The 19,845-nt window shown below is 40.8% G+C and overlaps 1 pseudogene; it reads right to left on the reverse strand.

Moving 5' to 3' along the window:
* Nucleotides 1-14,354: 14,354 nt before the first annotated feature.
* On the reverse strand, nucleotides 14,355-15,373 carry LOC114616362 (annotated as a pseudogene).
* Between the last annotated feature and the right edge of the window lie 4,472 nt (nucleotides 15,374-19,845).

Here is a 19,845-nt window from a genome sequence, read left to right on the forward strand (position 1 = left end):
CACACACACACACACACACACACACACACACGTTTCCGTGCATTTGGGCTGCATCGTACCTTTATGGGACGTTGTGATTTAATGTCCATTTTCACAAATTTTTCAGGTACTTTGCGTTTGGTATGTTCTAGAATGCCTCTTTTTGAGTCATATACACCAAACTTTTTTCCTCTAAACAAATTTATCAAAATAAAAAAAAAATGAATACAGGTTCTAAGTAACTTTTTTACCTGTTAAACTTTTCAGAAGCAGTTTATAAGCCACTGAGCTAGGTGCCTCCAGAAACGCCTACTTTTACCATTCCATAGACCGACATGGACACAGTTCATTGGAGACAGGCACAGTGTTAAAATTAAGCAATTTATGTTAATAATGCGTATTCGTTTTTGTCAGGATGGGTTTCCGAGTTTGCAGGACCAATTGGCTTAGGTAATTGACTGAGGCGATTGTATGCATTTACTGCCCTGTAGGCATATAGTCAAGCGTGCTCTTTAAAAATAATATGTCACTCTTCCCTGACTAAAAAAATACATAACATGGAGGTAGATGAGAAGCCGCCGGCCTTTGCTGCTGCCGCCTATGTCTTGTCAAGATATGCTGTCTGAGGTTTCAGAAGCTCATGCCCTGCCCCTTAAGATTTCTTTAAAAAGTCAAGTGCATATTGGTGAGCCTTATACGAGTTTATACACGTCACATACACGTATGCAGGAGTCCACTGGGTATCATATCCCCTGCCCTGGTGATGGAGTTACAGGCCATTGTGTTGTGAGCTGCCACGTGAGTGCTGGGACCTGAACCTGGGTCCTCTGCAAGCACTCAAGTGTTTTTAACTAGTCAGTCATCTCTCTGGCCTCACTTAGCAGCTATCTTGAAACCATGAAGAAAAACAACCTATGAGGCCAAGCTATACCATTGAGAAAAGCAGACCTTGGAGATGAAAGACATAGCTCTGAATAATATCGCTGAGCTGCGGAACCAGCGATCCAGGTTTCTTAGGGGTTCTTTCTCTTTGTGTAGAATGAGAAGTTCCCACTCGTTCACTGAGTCAGAGTTGCCAAGCATCTGCTGAGCCCTAGATCCTGTTCTAGGCTGTTGAACAAAATACAAGATCACAGGTCCTTGTGGACTTCAGAGTCTAACCAGGAATGACAATCCACTGAAGACAACCAAGGCAAGGCATGTGTAAGGAAGCCTGTGGAGCAGGACAGGCACCGGGATTGAGGAGACAGGTTTTACTGTCCAGTTGAAGACAGGGTGGGTTGGCCTTGCTGAGGAAGAGAGAGTGGACCAACACCATGAGAAACGGAAGGTTCTTTATCAGATAGTCAGAATTCTCTTGTCAGTCATGATCACAAACTGTTTCTCACTGCTCTGCAGTTTGCTCGTGGATCTGGGTGAAAGGAACTGCCATTTTCCTCTACGTCCTGCACAGGCCTCTGGGAGCGCATGCCGTGGCCCGTTAGACCCTCACATGTTCAAACGCTCCCTTTTGACTCTGTGCTTGTTTTTAGTCAGTTGACAGTCTTGTCTTAGTTACTGCTCTATTGCTTTGAGACACCATGATCAAGGCAAAGTGTTAGTTGGGAGCTTGCATACAGTCTCAGAGGGTTAGTCTGTGATCACCATGGTGGGGAACATGGTGGCAGACAGGCAGGAGGCATGGTGCTATCGCAGATGTTGAGGGCTCATGTGTGATCCAAATGTTTCAGGCAGAAAAAAAGCGCGACTGGACATGATATGGACTTTGAAACCTCAAAGCTGACCTCCCCTCACCCCCCCACCCCACCCTCATGGCACATGTCCTCCAACAAGACCACACCTCCTCTATCAAGACCACGCCTCCTCCAACAAGGCCACGCCTCCTCCAACAAGGCCGTGCCTCCTAGTCCCTCCCAAACTGTTTCACTAACTGGGGACTAAATATTCAAACAAATGAGCCTATGGTGGCCATTCTCACTCAAACCACAAGCCTCATGCATTTTACATTTACCTCAAACTTGAACTCATCATGATGTAGACAAGATGATGTTGAGTTTCTCATCCTCCTGGAACCACATGTCTACTACCACACGCAGACATCTTACATACTTTTAATTTATGTGTGTGTGTGTGTGTGTGTGTGTGTGTGTGTGTGTGTGTGTGTGTGTATCTGCAAGAGATACCTGTGTGCACCATTTGCTTGTAGGTGCCATCAGAAGCAACTGAGCACAGCTCTCCAGGAACTGCAATGGTAGATGTTTGAGAGACACCTGGCTTGAGTTCTGGGAACTGAACCTGGGTAATCAGCAGAAGCAGTAAATGAGCAATCTCTCTCTCCCCTTAAATATTCTTAATTGCGTCTTTGTTAACTCACTTTCTTTTTTGTACTATGTGCAGACTCTCTTTTAGATCCTATATAGTATACTAAGCCTCTCTAGACAGACTAAGAGGAATAAATCTAAAATAAAGCAAGCAAACAAAAATCCCTTTCACTTTCCCTTGTCATAATATTCCCAAATCTACTTATCAAGCCCTTATAGGGCAATATCTTAGTTCTTGTATCTTGTCTTTTTTTTTTCTACCTCATTTAATCCTTACAACAATCCTATGAGGTATTCTTGTCATTTTATAGGTAACAAAACTGCCTCAAATGTAGAGAAGTGTTAGTACGGTTTCTGGCCACTAACTCACACCTGACACGTTATTAGTTCCTGTCTCAGTGGCCTCTGCCTCGCTCTCCTTAACCAGTTCAAATATTTGCTGCACTTAAATGCCACCCTCTTCGTGGGATATTTCCACACTGTCACAGTGCCATCAATTCCTGTGCACACACTCACGTTGTCAGCTTTCCGTTGTTGTGACAAAAATACCTAAGGAAAATCAACATGAAGGAGGGAAGTTTTATTCCAGCTCAGAGTTGTAGCTGTTCTGGTCCACAGTGGGCCAACGTCCTTATTTCTGGACCTGCAAAGAGGCAGAACACCAGGGTATGAGGTCAGAACGGGGTAAAGCTGTTATTGACTTTGTGATCATCAGAAGGGAGGAGGAAGAAGATGGTGGTGGAAGAGGATGTTTAAGGTAGTCCCAGTATGACCTTCAAGAGCACACCTCAATATATACCCCACACCCAAAATATAAACCAGCTTCTAACAGTGCTATCAACTAGAGACCAAGTCTTTAACACGTAAGCATGGGATCTGGGGTTGGGGGCAGTAATAAAGATCCAAACGGGAACAAGAAGACTTAGAACTGTGTTATTATCTTAAATCCTCCTCCGAAGTTAGACCCTGTAACTGCATGGCTGTCTGTTGATCTTCCACGTGCAGCCTCATCAGTTAACAGAATGCTTTTTGTTGATGGTTTGTTTTGTTTTTTTTGGCCAGAGATGGCATTCTATTCAAATCCTCTTCAGCAATAAGGATTGTGTAATCCTGAATAATCAGTGGCTACAGCTTTTCCTTGTTCATTGCTGCTGCTGTTATTGTTGCTATTGTTGTTGCTGTTGTTGCTGCTGTTGTTGCTGTTGTTGCTGCTGTTGTTGCTGCTGTTGTTGCTGTTGTTGTTGCTGTTGTTCTTGCTGCTGCTGTTCTTGCTGCTGTTGCCGCTGCTGCTGTTGTTGCTATTGTTGTTGCTGTTGTTGCTGCTGTTGTTGCTATTGTTTTCGCTGTTGCTGCTGTTGCTTTCTCAGCTGTCTTCCTATAAACCGATAGCTTCCAACTTACTGCTGGTTTTCTTCACGTCCACAGGGTAGCTGTCAGCAGAACGGGGCAGCATATTGCTGGTTTCACAGGAAGAGAAAGCTACTTCCTCTGTCTACAGAATGCCTGAACTTGCTTTCTGTATACACTGATTGTTGTGATCAGAAGATCAGTAGAAAGGGATTGGCCAGCCTTTTTCTGGCTTGCAGGATGTTAAACTTTTGTTTGTAAATATAATTGACTGAGGTATATGCCGTGTTTCTCAGACCTTGGCATAGATTTGATAATGATGATGTTAAGACGATATGAATTATAGAAATTGCTCAGTGATTAGAGCACTGTTGCTCTTACAGGACACCCAGGATCAGTTCCCAGCACCCATAGGATGGCTCGCACCCATCTCTAACTCCAGTTCAGTGCCTTATTATGATCTCTGTGGAGACCAGGCATGCATGTGACACACATATATACAAGCAGACAAAACATTAATAGACATAAAATAAAATCAATAAATAAAACATTTTTTAAATAAGGTAAACTATAAGGTAAAACAAGCCATAATTTTCTAAGAAAAAACATTTCTCAAGACAATTATTGATTGTGAAGGCTTTTTGACCTCATATTAATGAGGTCTCCTCATTAATATTAAATATTATATACATGATATATATTATTTAGATTATAAAATATTATATTATATATTTATACAACTTATATTTTGTTTATATAATTATATATTACAACATATAAAATTAGTTTGAATATTAATACTTAAATCCAGCCACTTTCCTGAAGGTATTTATAAGATGTAGGAGTTCCCTGGTAGAATTTTTGGTGTCACTATAAACATGACACTATCATATCATCCATGAATGACAATACTGACTTCTTCCATTCTAATTTATATCCCCCTTGATATCCTTTAGTTGTTCTATTGCTCTATCTAGAACTTCAAGTACAATATTGAAACGACATGAAGAAAGAGGACACCCTTGTCTTATTCCAGGCTTTAGTGGAACTGTTTTAAGTGTCTCTCCATTTAATTTGAGGCTTGCTGTAAATTGCCTTTATTAAGTCCAATTTACCCCTCATCTCTCCAAGACTTTTATGAAAGGATGTTGGATTTTGTGGAAGGTTTTCCAGCATCTGATGAGTGTCTTGCCTCAGCATGTGGGCCTGTCTCCACTGACATCACGCTGTCAATCAGCCTAAGCCCACAAAAATGACAAGAAGCCACAACATACCACCAAAAGTTTTTTTGGTGTGTTTCTCTCTGTAGAGTCCTGAAAAATGGAGCTCAACTGCACAATGTAGGGCGAACCAATACTTGTGTGTCCTTAAGAAAAAATTCTTCACCATGTGTCCTGCCACACGTTTGCTTTAACAGAACATCCCTTCACCTGTGTCTGCTTCAGAAAAGCACTCCTTCAGGTGTTTGCTCCAGCAAAACACTACTCAGCACAACTGACTTTCTAAAGAACCCTGAATTTCCACTTTTCCTGCATCTCTGGGATGAAGCCTACTTGATCATGGTGGATGATCTTTTTGATGTGTTCTGGGATTTGCTTTGTGAGTATTTTATTGAGTATGTTTGCGTCCGTATTTGTGAGGAAAACTGCCGGGTAGCTCTCTTTCTTTGCTGAATATTCGTGCGCTTTGCGTATTAGGGTGACGGTGGCCTCATAAAAAGAATTTAGCAACATTCCTTCTGTTTCTATTTTGTGGAATAATTTGAGGAATACTGGTATTGGTATTGGCTCTTCTTTGAAAGTTTGGTAGAATCCCCCACTAAAACCATCTGTCCCTAGGTTGTTGTTGTTTTGTTTTGTTTTGTTTTGTTTTGTTTTGTTTTTTAGGAGACTTTTAATGACTGCTTCTATTTCCTTAGGGTTCATAGTTCTGTTTAAATTGTTAATCTTACCTTGATTTAACTTTGGAAAGTGAGCATATATTGAGAAATTATTCATTTCTTTTACATTTCCAATTTTGTGGAATACAGGTTTTTCAAGTATAACCTAATGACTCCTCGGGTTTTTTCACTGTAAGTTGTCTAGTCTCCCCCCTTTTGTTTCTGATCTTGTTAATGTGGGTATTCTCCCTCTGTCTTTTAGTTGGTTTGGATAAGTGTTTGTCTATCTCATTGATTTTCTCAGAGAACTAACTCTTTGTTTCATTGATTCTTTGTATTGTTCCATCGATTCTACCTTACTGTTTTCAGCCCTCAGTTTGATTATTTCCTGCCATCTACTCTTCTTGGGTGTGGTCTTGGGAGTTACTTTTGGTTTTAGAGATTTCCAGTGTGCTGTTAAGTTACTAGTATGAAATCTCTATTTCTTTATGAAGGCACTTAGTGCTCTGAACTTTCCTCCTGGCACCGCTTTCATTGTGTTTCATAAATTTGAGTACGTTGTGCCTTCATTCTCATGGAATTCTAGGAACTCTTTGATTCCTTTCTTTATTTCTGCCTTGACTCAGTAGTCATTCAATAGGAAGTTGTTTCATTTCTATGAATGTGCAGGATTTCTGGTGTTTCTGCTATTGTTAAAGCCTAGCTTTCACCCATGGTGGTCTGACACGATATAAGGCATTATTTCAATTTTCTTGTATCTGCTGAGTCTTGCCTTGTGACACACTCTATGGTCAATTTTGGAGAAGGATCCATGAGGTGCTGAGAAGAAAATATGTTCTTTCATGTTTATGTAAAATACTATATAGATGTCTGTTAGGGCCATTTGATTCATAATGTCTGTTAGATTCATGATTTCTCTGTTTATCTGGATAAACCTTTTTTTTTTTTGTCTGGATGACCTGCACATTGGTGAGAGTGAGGCATTGAAGAGTCCCACTATTGATGTGAGAGGTTTGATATGTGATTTAAGCCTCAGTAAGGTTTCTTTAAAGATGTGGTTGATCCTGCATTGGAAGCATAGATATTAAGAATTGAAACATATTGGTGGATTTTTTTTCCTTTGATGATTATGAAGTGTCCTTCCCCATCACTTTTGATTAACTGTAGTTTACAGTCTATTTGGATAGGTATTAGAATGGCTATATCAGCTTGCTTCTTGGGTCTGCTTGCTTGGAAAATCTTTTCCAAACCTTGAGGTAATGTCTATCATTGAGGTTAAGGTATGTTTATTGTATGCAGCAGGAAAACAGAATGAATCCTATTTTCATATCTATTCTGCTACCTGCGTCTTTTTATTGGGAAATAGAGTTCATTGATATTGAGAGATATTAATGACTAGTGTTTGTCAATTCCTGTCATTGTTTGGTTGGTGGAGATGGTAGTAGGTAGAGTGTGTGTGTGTGTGTGTGTGTTCTTTCTTTGGGTTTTGCTGGTGTGAGATTACTTGTCTTTGTTTTTCATGGGTGTAGACTGTTGTGTGTAATTTTAAAATGCATGCTTGTTCCTAGCCTGGTGTCAGCAACGGCCATCTCACTCAGCTCCCATAGATATCTCTACCAAACCTCTAATGACCACCCAGCAGCTGTGCCCTTTCTGCTGCCACTTGAGTTTCTGCAGATGGAAAACACCAGACAGCCTTAATATACTTAAAATACTCAGAAGAACTTGGGTTATCAGCTAGCAAAATGACCTTTAAAATTATAGTAATAAAAATCAGACCAAGAGGATAGAGTAGAGTCTAGTAATGGCCCCCAGGTGTGCTGTTACCAGACTTTGATTAATGCAATGCAATGGCAGCAGAGAGAGAAAGGCCTTTGTAGTCAATTTTGCTGCATTGTTTTGCATGCTTGTCAGTATCTGAAGTAGGCAGTGCTTTGAATTTTAGTGAAAAAAGCACTCAGACACATCAAATAAATTAGTAAATTTAAGACTACACTTCTCTCCCAGCATCAAACATTGGATATCTCATATTTTATTTTCTATCTACATGTCCTTGTTGATAAAGTGTCTGTTTAGCTCTTTTAATGACATTGTAACTGGACTGTTTGTTTTCTTATTGAAATAAAAGCATTCTTCATATATTTAAAATTCATGTTTTCTCGGATATGTGTTTTGCAAACATTTTCTCCTAGTCTGGCTTGACTTTACATTCTTTCAGGGGAAAAAAAAACTTTTTAAAGTACTTTGTAAAAAGTCTTAAATAGGGGCTGAAGAGAGGACTCAGTGGTTAAAAACACTGGTTGCTCTTGTAAAGAAAACAGGTTTTATTCCCTGCACCTATATGATAGTTCACAATCATCCATAACTCCTGTTCCAGGGGATCTGATGCTATCTTCTGGCTATCTTCCTGAGGTACCAGGCACACACATGGTACACAGTCACACATGTGAGGAAAAACTCAGACACATATAATAAATAAATCTTTTATTTAAAAAAGTCCTAAGACAGTATTGACCTGTGTTCTTTTCTGGATGTCTTATTGATTTTCCTTTTTATATTTCTGAAATAAATTTTTCTATGTGGAATGAATCAGATCAACCTTCACATATTTCTCTATGAAGATCCCTCATTCACAGCTGGTAGGAACGCAGAATGGAGTTACCACTTTTAAAAAAGAATCTTACTATACAGCCAAATATTATCTTACCATAGGATTCAGGAATTAATTCACAGGTGTTTGTCCAAATGAGCCAAAAGATTATGTCTTCAGGAAAGCCTACACATGAATATTTACAGCAGTTGGATTCCCAATCACCCCAACTGAGAGGTACCTTGTGAATTCAATAGAAAAATGTACTATCAAACTTAAATGGAACGTCCTTTAGCAATAAAAAGAAGTGAGCCATATATAGATGTGGGATAGACCTAAGACATAATGTCAAGGGAAAGAAACCAGCCTGAAAAGATTGCGTATTATGTCATCCTCTGTACAAGAAAGAAAAAACTAGAGGGACAATTAGAAATCAAAGTTGATAGATTACATAGTATTCCAGAGGAAAGAACTGGTAAGATACATGAGATTTACTGTGGTGATGGGCTCACACACTTACGGAGACTGAGAAAGCCCATGGTATAATTACTACCTGCAAGCCAGGAAATGAGAAGGAAACCAATTGTATACCTCAGTGTGAACTGTGAGGCCCAAGAGCTGCCATAGCTACTGTGTGCGAGTCCCAGTGTTTGAGAGTCTTAAAAATCAAGAATTTTGATAATGAAGGGCAGAGGAAAATTGATGTCTCAGCTCAAGAAAAAAGTAAAGAATTGACCCTTGTTCACCTCCAGAGACTGGGTGACTCAGTCCGCATCAATCAGACTGATCTTCATCATTGAGTCTATTGACTAAAACGTCAATCATTTCCTCAAAACACCACATCAAAATCCTCAGGAATACTGGTGGACCAGCTATCTGGCTTTCCTTTAACTCAGTCAAAGAAACATGTAAAGTTAACTGCTACATAGGGGCTTAGGAAATAGCAATGAATAAATAGAGCATACAGAAATTTTAGGTCAATCAAACTACTGTGTGCTACTCTGATGGTGGACACATAACCTCATACATTTTAAGACATATGAAACATAGAGCCTAATGCAAGCTTTGGACTTTGGTTAATACAACATCCTGATATTATTCCCTCAATCAGAACAAATCCAACACATCAAAACTCGGTATCAATCATAGCCAAAAGTAGAGAATGCAAGTATATGAAAATGTGATAATTATTTCTCCTCAGTTCTTCTATAAACCTAAAACTGTTTAGTGAATAAAGCTTATTAATTAAAATTAGAAGTATTCATCATAATACAAATGACTGGCCATCTGACCTCATTAAAGTTTAAAACTTCTACCCAGAGGCCTGCCTGAACCAGGGACATCAGACAGGTGCCCACCATAATTGTCATCTGAGAGGTTTCACCCAACAAATAATGAAAACTGATGCAGAGACCCACAGCCAAACCTTACGTGGAGCTTGGGGAATTCTGTGGAAGAGGAAGAAGAAGGATTGAAGGAGAGATAGAAGTCAAGGATACCACAAGAAAAGCTACAGAATCAACTAACTCCAGGCCCTTGAGGCTCATAGAGACAGAACTGCCAACCAGAGAGCATGTGTGGGAAAGTCCTAGGATTTCTACACATATTTAACAGCCGTGCAGCTTAGTCTTCATGTGGGACTCTTAAAGTGGGAGCAGGGGCTGTCTCTGACTCTGGTGCCTGCCTTTGGATCTCTTTCCTTTAACTGGGCTGACTCGTCAAGACACAACAGAAGAAGATGTGCCTAGACTTACTGCAATTTTATATGCCAAGGTATATTGTTATCCATGGGAGGCCTCTCCTTTTCTGAGGAGAAAGAAAGGGAGCCTAGGGGGAGGAAAGGGGAGGGGAGAGGGAGGAACTGGGAGGAATGGATGGAGGGGAAGATGTGATTGAGATGTTAAGAAATTTTGAAACTTAGAACTTTTATCGAAATTTATTGAGAACCAACAGTAGGCCCAGTGCGATGGTTCAGAGGTGAAGGTGCTTGTCCCCGAGTCTGACAATACGAATTCAACCCCTCAATGCCTGGAATCCTCATGGTGGAAGAAGAGAACTAACTCTAGAAAGGTATCTACCTTCTGACTTCTACATGTTAATGCACACAAGCTAAATAAATGTAATACAGATTTTAAGGGAACAACAACAAAAAAATCAAAATGTAACTGGGCATGGCAACACACGGCTTTAATCCCAGCGCTCAGGAGGCAGAAGCAGGTGGATCTCTGAGTTCAAGGCAAGTTTCAGGACAGACTGGACTACACAAAGAAACCTTGTCTCAAAACAAAATAATAAAAACAAACAAACAAAAAGTGAACAGTGGGAGAAGACAGCAGGCATACTTAAGCCACACAAAGAATTCAACTATAGACTTCTGTCTCAGTCACTGTTCTATTACTGTGAAGGAATTCCATGACTGAGGCAACTGTTATAACAGAAACCATTTAACTGGGGTTTTGTTTAGTCCATTATCATCATGACATGGAGCAAAGAAGCAGGCGTGGTACTGGAGAAGTAACTGAGAGCTTCATCTTAATTCACAGGCAGAGAGAGCGAGAGACTGAGTCTGCCATGGGCTTTTGAAACCTCAAAGCCCACCCCCAGTGACACACTTCCTACAACAAGGCCAGAACTCCTAATCCTTCTAATCCTATCAAACAGTTTCACTCCTGGGTGACTAAGTATTCAAATATGTGAGCCTAAGGGGATGGGCATTCTTAGTCAAACCACAACTGAATTTATAAGGAAGGACAGACCTCTTACTTGAAGAGATTTGTCACGAAAGAGACTGTCAAATGGAAATGGCCAAGAAACATGAAAAATGTCCAACATCATTAGTTATCAGAAAATCTGCTAATTAGAAACACAATCGGCAATCTCACTGGGGGAGAAATGATAACATCAAATGTTGATGAAGAAACAGCAAACAGAAGCCACAAAAGGCCAGTGGGAATATATGCTGGAAAAAAGAAATGCGTTGCAGAACTAGACATCAGCAAATGCTTACTCACCACAGATAGGACACAACCAACAGATCATAAAAATTACTCCACCCGAATCTATCTCAGTCAAACAGTCAGTATATTGAGATTTTTTTTATAGGAACACAGGTGAGTTTATAATTAGGTTATTTATAGGAGCATGGGTAACTCAAAGGCAGCATTACCCAGAAGCCCAATCTTAATGACAAATCAAGAAAGCTGCATCCCTAGAGCTTCCATTACAAAGTCTGTCCTTAGCAAATGTTACTACTTATTTAACCTTGGGAAGGAGTATTGTGAATCCTGTAAACTTCATAAGCATCCTGAGCCTCGTAAGTTTCACTGATGTCCTGAGCCTTATGAGCCTCTTCCTTCCCTCAAGAAGGAAATATTTCAGTTAGCTATTAATATCATTTTGGAAATATTTTTGCTTGATCTGTGTTTAAGCAATTCAACTCATGTGTGCAAGTCGAACAGAAATGCAGAAGTATGTACACAACAGTTAAGAGAATATTCTTAGAATATTTCTAAAATCCACAGAGTAGGAACGATGCAAAGTTCATCCAGAAAGGGATGGACTACGGTGCATATATGAAATGGAGCTCCATACAGCAAAACATATAATGATTTCCATGTGAAACAAGACGGGTGATAGCATTTAGCAAGAAAAACACCATCTCATTTAATTTATACAAAATTTGCAATGAGGCCATGCTAATTTATGGCAAGAGAAAGAAACCAGCCATTGGGTTGTTTTATATCTGAGGAAGGGCACAACCACATTGGTTCATTGTTACCAGGAGGCTGGCAATCAGTAAGAGGGCCAAAATGGCCACCTGCCCCTAGTTTGTACATTGTCTAGCTAATAGGTGACAGGAATAACTTCATGAAGTGACAGTCTTACAGACTTACAGGATCTGAAACCTACTCCTGGTAACTAAGTAATCAGGACAGGATGCACACCATTCACCCGTTAGCTTCAGAAAGAATACTAATGGCTCTGGGCACACCTATGACCACAGACAAGACCCCCAAGGACACAGGACTCTCTTTCTTTGTGCAGTTTGCGTCCTTGTCCTAATACATTGTCTCTCAGAGAATTGGATCTGTTGTGAACTGAAAAGTCAACTTTAGTTCTGGTAACAAAGTCTACGAAGTGGTCATCTTCAGAGGAAGTAACAACACTGTCAGAGGCATGAGCTTGGACACTGTGATGCCAGCCATGTTCAATATCTCCCTTTGTGTAATTAACAGTAAACCGAAGATTGTATCTTATCCAATACATATGTTAAATTCAAATGAAGTAAAAGATTCAGAGCTCTTGAAGCAAACAAGCATAAATTACATGAAAGAGCCATAAAGAATCCTATGTCACCTTTGATTGACGCATTGCACTAAAACACACTTGAATATTGAGGCTAAGATATGATGCTCTCTAATTTTCAAGAGGCCCAAACTACTGTTCCTAATCCAAGGACAAATAAAGAGATCCCCTGATATCAAGATTTACTTTCCTAGGTTCAAACACAGGCAAGGTAGGGGGTGAAGAAATGATGGGTTGGGGGGAGCTTAACCAAAATGAAGGCTATACGGAAAAAGCTATCCTACAGCCTAGCTGTGACTTCTGCAGTCGGCAACAACAGCATAGCACTGTTCAGTTCTCACTGACAAATTATGTCATGGGCACATGATTCATGCTCTGCGACAGAAAGTGGCAGTAAATGTGCACTTACAAAATCACAAGTCCAGGGTGGCAAGAAGAGACCGGAGCCTGGTTGCCTTGGTTGCAACACTTAGATGATCAAGAACTACAGCAGGCTGCCTCTAAGTTCAGAATGGGAGCTTACCTTGAAGATCAAATGAGTCCAACCACAAGCACGCTCAGCGGTGCTTCAGTCTACATGTCAATTGTCAGTGCATTGCTTGAATGATCTAGCGAGGAGTCATACGGCAGACTGGGCTTCTAAAAAAAAAAAATCACCAGTGCTTTAATGAAGTCAGGCAGGCAAGACTTGCTGGGACAGCTCATTCAAGAACCATAACTGTGCCATGTGGGGCCATGGAGCAGGCTGCATGCTGACTCAGATGAGCAAGGAAGGGACACTTCTGAATCATTGTGACCACATCCTGCCCCTCCCTCAGCTGTTCCCTAGAAACTGTCTGTCAATCTTCTGGGTGAGTTCTCCATCTGAAGTCCAGGTATGCTCAGTGCAACAAGAACCTGTGAACCCAGGTCCATCTTGCAGGAACATTTCAGCTCTGATTCTTTCAACGTAATGGGTGTGTGAAGCTCGCTGTGAGTGTGAAACTGATGTCTGTGCATGCAGACTTGGGGCTGGATTTGAGGGCATTTTTCACATTGTGTTTTGAGGGATACAAAACCAGTATCTATCTCTTCTTATACCAACTCCTAAAAGATGACTTTAACGGATTTAAGTCAGAAAGAATTGTTGAACAGTACTAACCAGAATACGACTTGGGAGGAATGTGTTCTTTCTGAGGACTGACTATAAGACACGTCTTCATTATTGACGGAGACTAAGCGAGCCTCATCCTCTCCTGACTCACCAGGGAAGAATGTGTGGCAGGCAAGTCAAAATCCTCCCAGACACCTTCAGATGCAGAATAAGAGGAAAGGTCAAACGTTGTTTCTTGGGAAAGGTAGTTTCAAAAAATTAGTACTTGCTGAGTGTCCCAGGATTAGGATCTGAATTATTGGGTAACTTAGTACAGTTTTTGGGAGAATTTGAAATTCAGACAAGCCTAAACATCGTTTCAAAGGAAAGAAATAATTTATAAAGGTTTTTTTGGACTTAATAAAATACTTCCAACTTTTAAAGAGGGTAGATTTATATGTGGTATGATAATATTGACAGAAAATCCTAAATACTCTAGTATAGACTAAAATTACTCATTAAGTGTTCGTTTATGTGTTTATTTTGTTTTGTTTTGTTTTGTTTTCTGTTTTGTGGGGAAAAAAACATTTTGCCATGTTGACAGGGACTGTCTTCTCTCAGGACTGCTTTCAGCAATGTGGACATCTGAACGGCATGGAATTGTCTAATGCAGGTTATCTTCCAATCCATTAACACGAGTGTGTTTCCAATTAATTATGTTTTCCTCGGTGTTATATACTTTTATACCCTTCACCTAAATAGTATTAAGCACCTAATTTCTTTTTGGATGGCTCACTGTTAACATACATCAACGCTAGTGATTTTTTTTTTTCAGACTTGCACTTTATCGTCATTGTCGTCTCAGGCCTTAACTGCATACTTGTGCAGTAGGTATAGCCGCTCCTTCCGACGCTGCTTCTTGGTCTTCAGCTTCTCTTCTTGCTTGGTGAGCCGGTGGCACATGGCTCTAGTCTTCTTGGGTCGCAGGCCGAGGGGCTTGTACTTCTTGCCCTTGTAGAATTTCCTAAGGTTTTCTTTTGGAGTCTGGTTAATGAAAGTGAGGACACAGGCTATAGATTTGCATATCTTGGAGAGCTTGGATGCAGAGCCTCCTGTCACTTTGGCAGCATGAAGCTGGGAGAGTCCCACCTTCAGATTCTCCAGTTGTTTCAACAGCTCTTCCTTCTTGCCGTGCAGGTCCCGAGCCTTAATCTTGGCCACTGCTGCATTGATCACGGCTGAGGCTGCCTGGTTCCAGAGAGCGCTAGTGATTTTTACATACTGATTTTCTGGCCTTCATCTTTCTAACAGTATCTTGGTGGAATCTTGAGGATTTTGGTAATTATACATTTGTTGTCAGTAGAGACAATCTCACTTTCTCCTTTTCTGTTAGGATGCTTTTGAATTCTTTTCTTGCTGGCAAACTTTCACTAAAAAACTAACCCACGAGAGTAGGAACCCTTGTCTCCTTTCTGTTCTCTGAGGAGGAGTTTCACTATTGAGAACCACATCAGTCATGAGCATGGCATGCGGAGTCTTTCCTAGGTTTCCGTATAGTCTTTCTGGACCTAACTTGTTTAGTTTTAATCAAAAGGACCTTAAACTTCATCACTTTTTTGCATCTAATGATATGATCATAAAAATGTTACCGATTGAATCTCGTGTCCCTCACTGGCTTTTGAAGGCCATCCCCGGATAGTGGTGTTATTTGTGGATGCTGTGCTAAGTCTAGAAGGTAAAGACCCAGCTGGAGGAAGCAAGTCAGCAGAGGGAGATCCTTGGGGGTACCGGACCTCTGTCACTTCCGGTCTCCCTCTTGCTGTATGGTAATATAAACAGCTGTCTACCACCACTACCCTGTTCTCCATGTTCTCCAGTTCCTGGGGCAAAGCAACAGTGGACCGAGAGTCATGAAACCATGAACCAGAATAAACTTTTCCTTCATTGTTTTTCTGGGCATTTTTGTTACAGCAAAGCAACTGTAACTAGTACTTATGACATGTGTATTTTAATATTAAAAATGTGATGTATTAAAGTCTAAGTGTCCTTGTATCTGAGGGACAAATCTCACCTTGTCCTACTGAATGATCCTTTCAATGGGTTGCCAAATTGAGTGTGCCCATGTTTTGTTGAAGATGTCTATGTGTATGGTTGTCATGGATATTGGCCTATTCTTTTCATGTCTTGGAGTGTCCATATCTGGCTTTAGGATCAGGATAATGCTGAACTCACAAATAAATTCAGAAGATTTTTTTCCACTTCAGGTCCCCCCCCCCACCTTATTTTTTAAGACAAGGTCTCTCATTAAACCTGTAAGTCACTACAACAGCTAGTCAGCAAGCCCCAAGGGATCTTCCTGTCTCTGCTCCTCCAGGACTGGAATTACAAGCGTGTTGTAATGCCCAGCTTCTTATGTGGGTGCTAAAGATCTGAAACCAGATCCTCACACTTGCAAAGCAAGTGTCCTACCAACTGAGCCATCTCTCCACACCCCCATTTCTAATTTTATCTTTTTTTTTCTTTACCAATAAAGTTAAGGATTTGTGTGCTGGCTGGTTTTTCTCAACTTGACACAAATCTAGACATACTTAGGAAGAGGGAATGTCAACTGAGAATGTCACCTCCAGCAAACTGGCCTATGGGCATGGTTGTAGGGCATTTGCTTGGTTAATAATTGAGATAAGAAGAGTCAGCCCACTAAGAGTTGCTGCATCTCTGAGCAGGTAAGCCTGGGCTGTATCATGAAAGATAGGTAGATGAGCAAGCCAGGAGAAACAAGGCAATGAACAGTGTTACTCCATGATCTCTGTTTCAGTTCCTGCCCTAGATTCCTGCCTTGAGTTTCCATCCTGGATTTCCTCAGTGATGGACAATAAGCTATAAGATAAAAATAACACCCTCTTCCCTATGTTGATTTTGGTCAGTGCCGTTTTATCACAGCAATAGGAACCTAACTAGAAAAGTTTGCCAATTTTATCTCTTTTCAAGAAAATCAAATTTAGATTTTTTTCTCCATTATTTTTGATACTTTATTATTTCTGTTCTGAACTTTGCTATTTTTTCTGCCTCGCCCTTTTGGGGTTTGTTTGCTATTTTTCTACCCTCTTGAGAGATAGGGCTACTTAAGTTTATTTGCTTGTTGTAATAAGCATTTATTGCCATTAACTTCCCTCATGGATTTTGACATCCTGTATTTCCATTTCTGTTCATCTCAGGGATCACATTTTCTGATTTCTCTTTCAACGTCTTCTTTGACTTGTGTTCACAAAGCACATTGCTTAATCTCCACGTATTATGAATTTCCTGACTGCCTTCCTGTTGCTTTCTTTCTTAATACCATTGTGACAGGGAATGATAACTGACATGATGCTGAGGAAAAGATATTTGATTTGATTCAGCCCTCTTAAATGTTTCAGGTCCTGTTTTAAAGCTTAGTCTACCCTAGAGAATGGACTGTGTTGGAGAAGAAGGAGCACCCTGCTGCTGTTTGACAGGATTTTCTTCTGTTTCAAAATTCTATTTGTTCTCACGCCTGATTCTAATCCAATGCTTCCTTACTAACTTCCTACCCGAATGATCTGTCCATTGTTGAGAATGGGACACTCGCGTTCCCCAACTCTGCTGTATCACAACCTGCATGTCTGGATCCTGTATTAGTCTTTTTATATTTAGCTGTGTCTATGTTGGCTATATGTATAATTTTAATAGCTTCTTGATTCACATTCTTTATCATTGTATAATGACTTCCTTTATCTATTTTTATGTTTTTTTAATATGTATTGTGTGTGCATCTGTTTAAGTGTATGCCATGTGTGCAGCTTCTTGCAGAGACCAGAGGGTATCAGAATCCGCCGAATGAGAGTTACATGTGGTTGTGGGCCATCCTATGTGGGTGCTGGGAGCTAAGCTTCATCCTTTGGAAGAGCAGCAAGTATTCCTAACAACTCATCTACCTCTCCAGCCCTGCTTTTACAGTCTTTGGCTTAGAGCCCATTTAACCAATATAAGCCCAGCTATAGTTCTCTCCAGCCTGTCTGCCTCTCTCCATGACACTTTAACGTTTGAAATACCTTTCCCTCCCTTCACTTTCCATGCACACATGTCTCCATCTCTTTGGATACCATTATTTGACTTTATTTCTTTCCTTGCGTGACACAATTCCATAGCTCTGCAATCTTGCATTGGTACCTGGGGCTCTCAAGAAGACTCTTCTTCTAGCCTTTGCAGGTATTTATGCAGAGATGGATCCACACTGGTTAGCCTGAGTTTCCAGATGGCCAGTTGGTTGTGACCATGGACAGGGAATGCATACTGTCAAGTTCTCTAATTAGACTTGACCTTGGCTCTAAAGTCAAGTGGAACCAATGGCTGGGCTATGGTCTCTAGGGATACTATGGGTGCACTGTGAAGTCAGACAGATTGCTAGCTAGGTGCTAATTATTGCTAATCATTCGGGGTCACAGACTGGATTCTCTGCCAGGCCTTACAACAATTAGCATTCTGTAGTTGACTAAGACTGCCAGCTAGGGTCTGAGTTTGGGTCGAACCACTGCTTGGAATGGGTGGATCCAGAGGCTACCTTGCATAAAAATTCATGGTTGAGGCTTGTCTCCTCACTGGGATGGAACCCCAGACTTCAGACTGGTAGACCTTTCATCAAGTGATGAGCTTGGCTTTGTGGGTGGGCTATGCTGTTGGCTGGTGTCTCTACCCCAGAACCAGTGCAGTCAGGAGCACAGAGCTGCCTCTGTGTTCCCCAGTTTCTTTAGTGCTGCCTGACCTCAGAGGCCTCGCCCTACAATTAGCCACAGTGTTTCCCTTGAGGGGAGGCAGGAATGCACTTCCTCGTAGCATCTCAGAATGCTAAGGAAGCTAGCTAGTCTACTGGGCTGTTTTCTTAATATGGAAACCGTAGGTTCCCAGCTCTCTGTGTGAGAGAGGTGGAAGGTCAGAGGTCAGAGAGGAGGCCATGTGATCCAAGACATTTGTCTTACCCTTCTGTGTGAGTCGGCCATGTTGTTATCTCAGGTTCATTCTCAAGATGGAAGTTTTCACAAAGATGTTCTCATCCGTGGGAATGTGATGGTTACTTTCTACAGTGGGGAGGTGGGTCCTACTCTGCCATCTTGCTAAGGCTACTCCCTCTAAGTATCTCTGTATAACTTATAATATTCCCCCTGTCATATGCTAACATCAAATTAAACTGAACACAACAGAGGTTCACATAGCCAAAACTTTGAACTACTTCCAGAGAATCTTGGAAGACTAATAAATGAAACAATACAATGCATAAAAATCAGGGATAGGAAACTAGTTTGAACAGAGGCACGGAACAAGTTAAACAGTAAACTGAGACCAGCAGCTTCTGAACTGTAGCTCTAGCTACAGGCTAAACCTAAGCTGCTCTCTTCACTGACCACTGGAAAGATAACAAGCCAATGGTCCTTACTGTGTGCCTACTATATCACACACCATGCTAGAGGTCAGACTAAGACAAAGTCTACTTCTAAAGAATCTCTAGCTTAAAAGGAAAACCATTGCAGAGATGCCACGGCAGAGGTGCAGACTCAGTGTTAGCAGACAGAGGGATGAACTGACTCTCTTGATGACACTGAGAAAGCTTCCTGAGGACTAAACTCAGACCTTCCTGCACACAAGGCAAGCCTTCTGCCACTGATTTATATCCCCGTCCTCCTCATAACGGTGCTGCTGTTCCACGAGGGACCTGGATACACACATACATACACACACACACACACACACACACACACACACACACACACACACACATATATATATCCTTATCTAACAATGGAGCAGAATCAAATCAATGCCAAAATAGGCACTAAATATTCCAGAGACGAAGAAGCCTGAGGATGTACTGTGAGACATTTTTGGACATTCTTTATCCTGTACTTTGGACCTGAACATAAAGTATTAAGAAAATAATCTATTGCTGGCCCTGGTTTTATTTGGTAATAGCTGAGATTTTTTTTCTTCTTTAACATTAACTTTACTTTAAAAGTTAAATTTAACTTTAACATTCAATCACTAGTTAAAGCAATATGTGCCCCTAGAGACTATGATGAAATTTCCCCAAATCTTGACTTGTTCTGAAGAAGGAGACCACTACAAGGTCTATGAACTGACTTTGGCCTCCAAATCTGGAACTCCATCTGCGAATGATTTGTCAAATGATTGCAAAGTCATCCTTCCATTTGGTGTCTAGGCTGACCATCCAGTCATGTATCCTCCTTCTAAGCTTTGTCACACTTCAAACTAGTCAAGTGAACACACTGCTTGTGTATCTGTGTAACAATCGTTGTTATGTGGTTTTATTAAAAAATCATGT

Source organism: Grammomys surdaster, unplaced genomic scaffold (genome assembly GCF_004785775.1).
Source record: "Grammomys surdaster isolate TR1022 unplaced genomic scaffold, NIH_TR_1.0 318377, whole genome shotgun sequence".
NCBI classification, from domain to species: Eukaryota; Metazoa; Chordata; class Mammalia; order Rodentia; family Muridae; genus Grammomys; species Grammomys surdaster.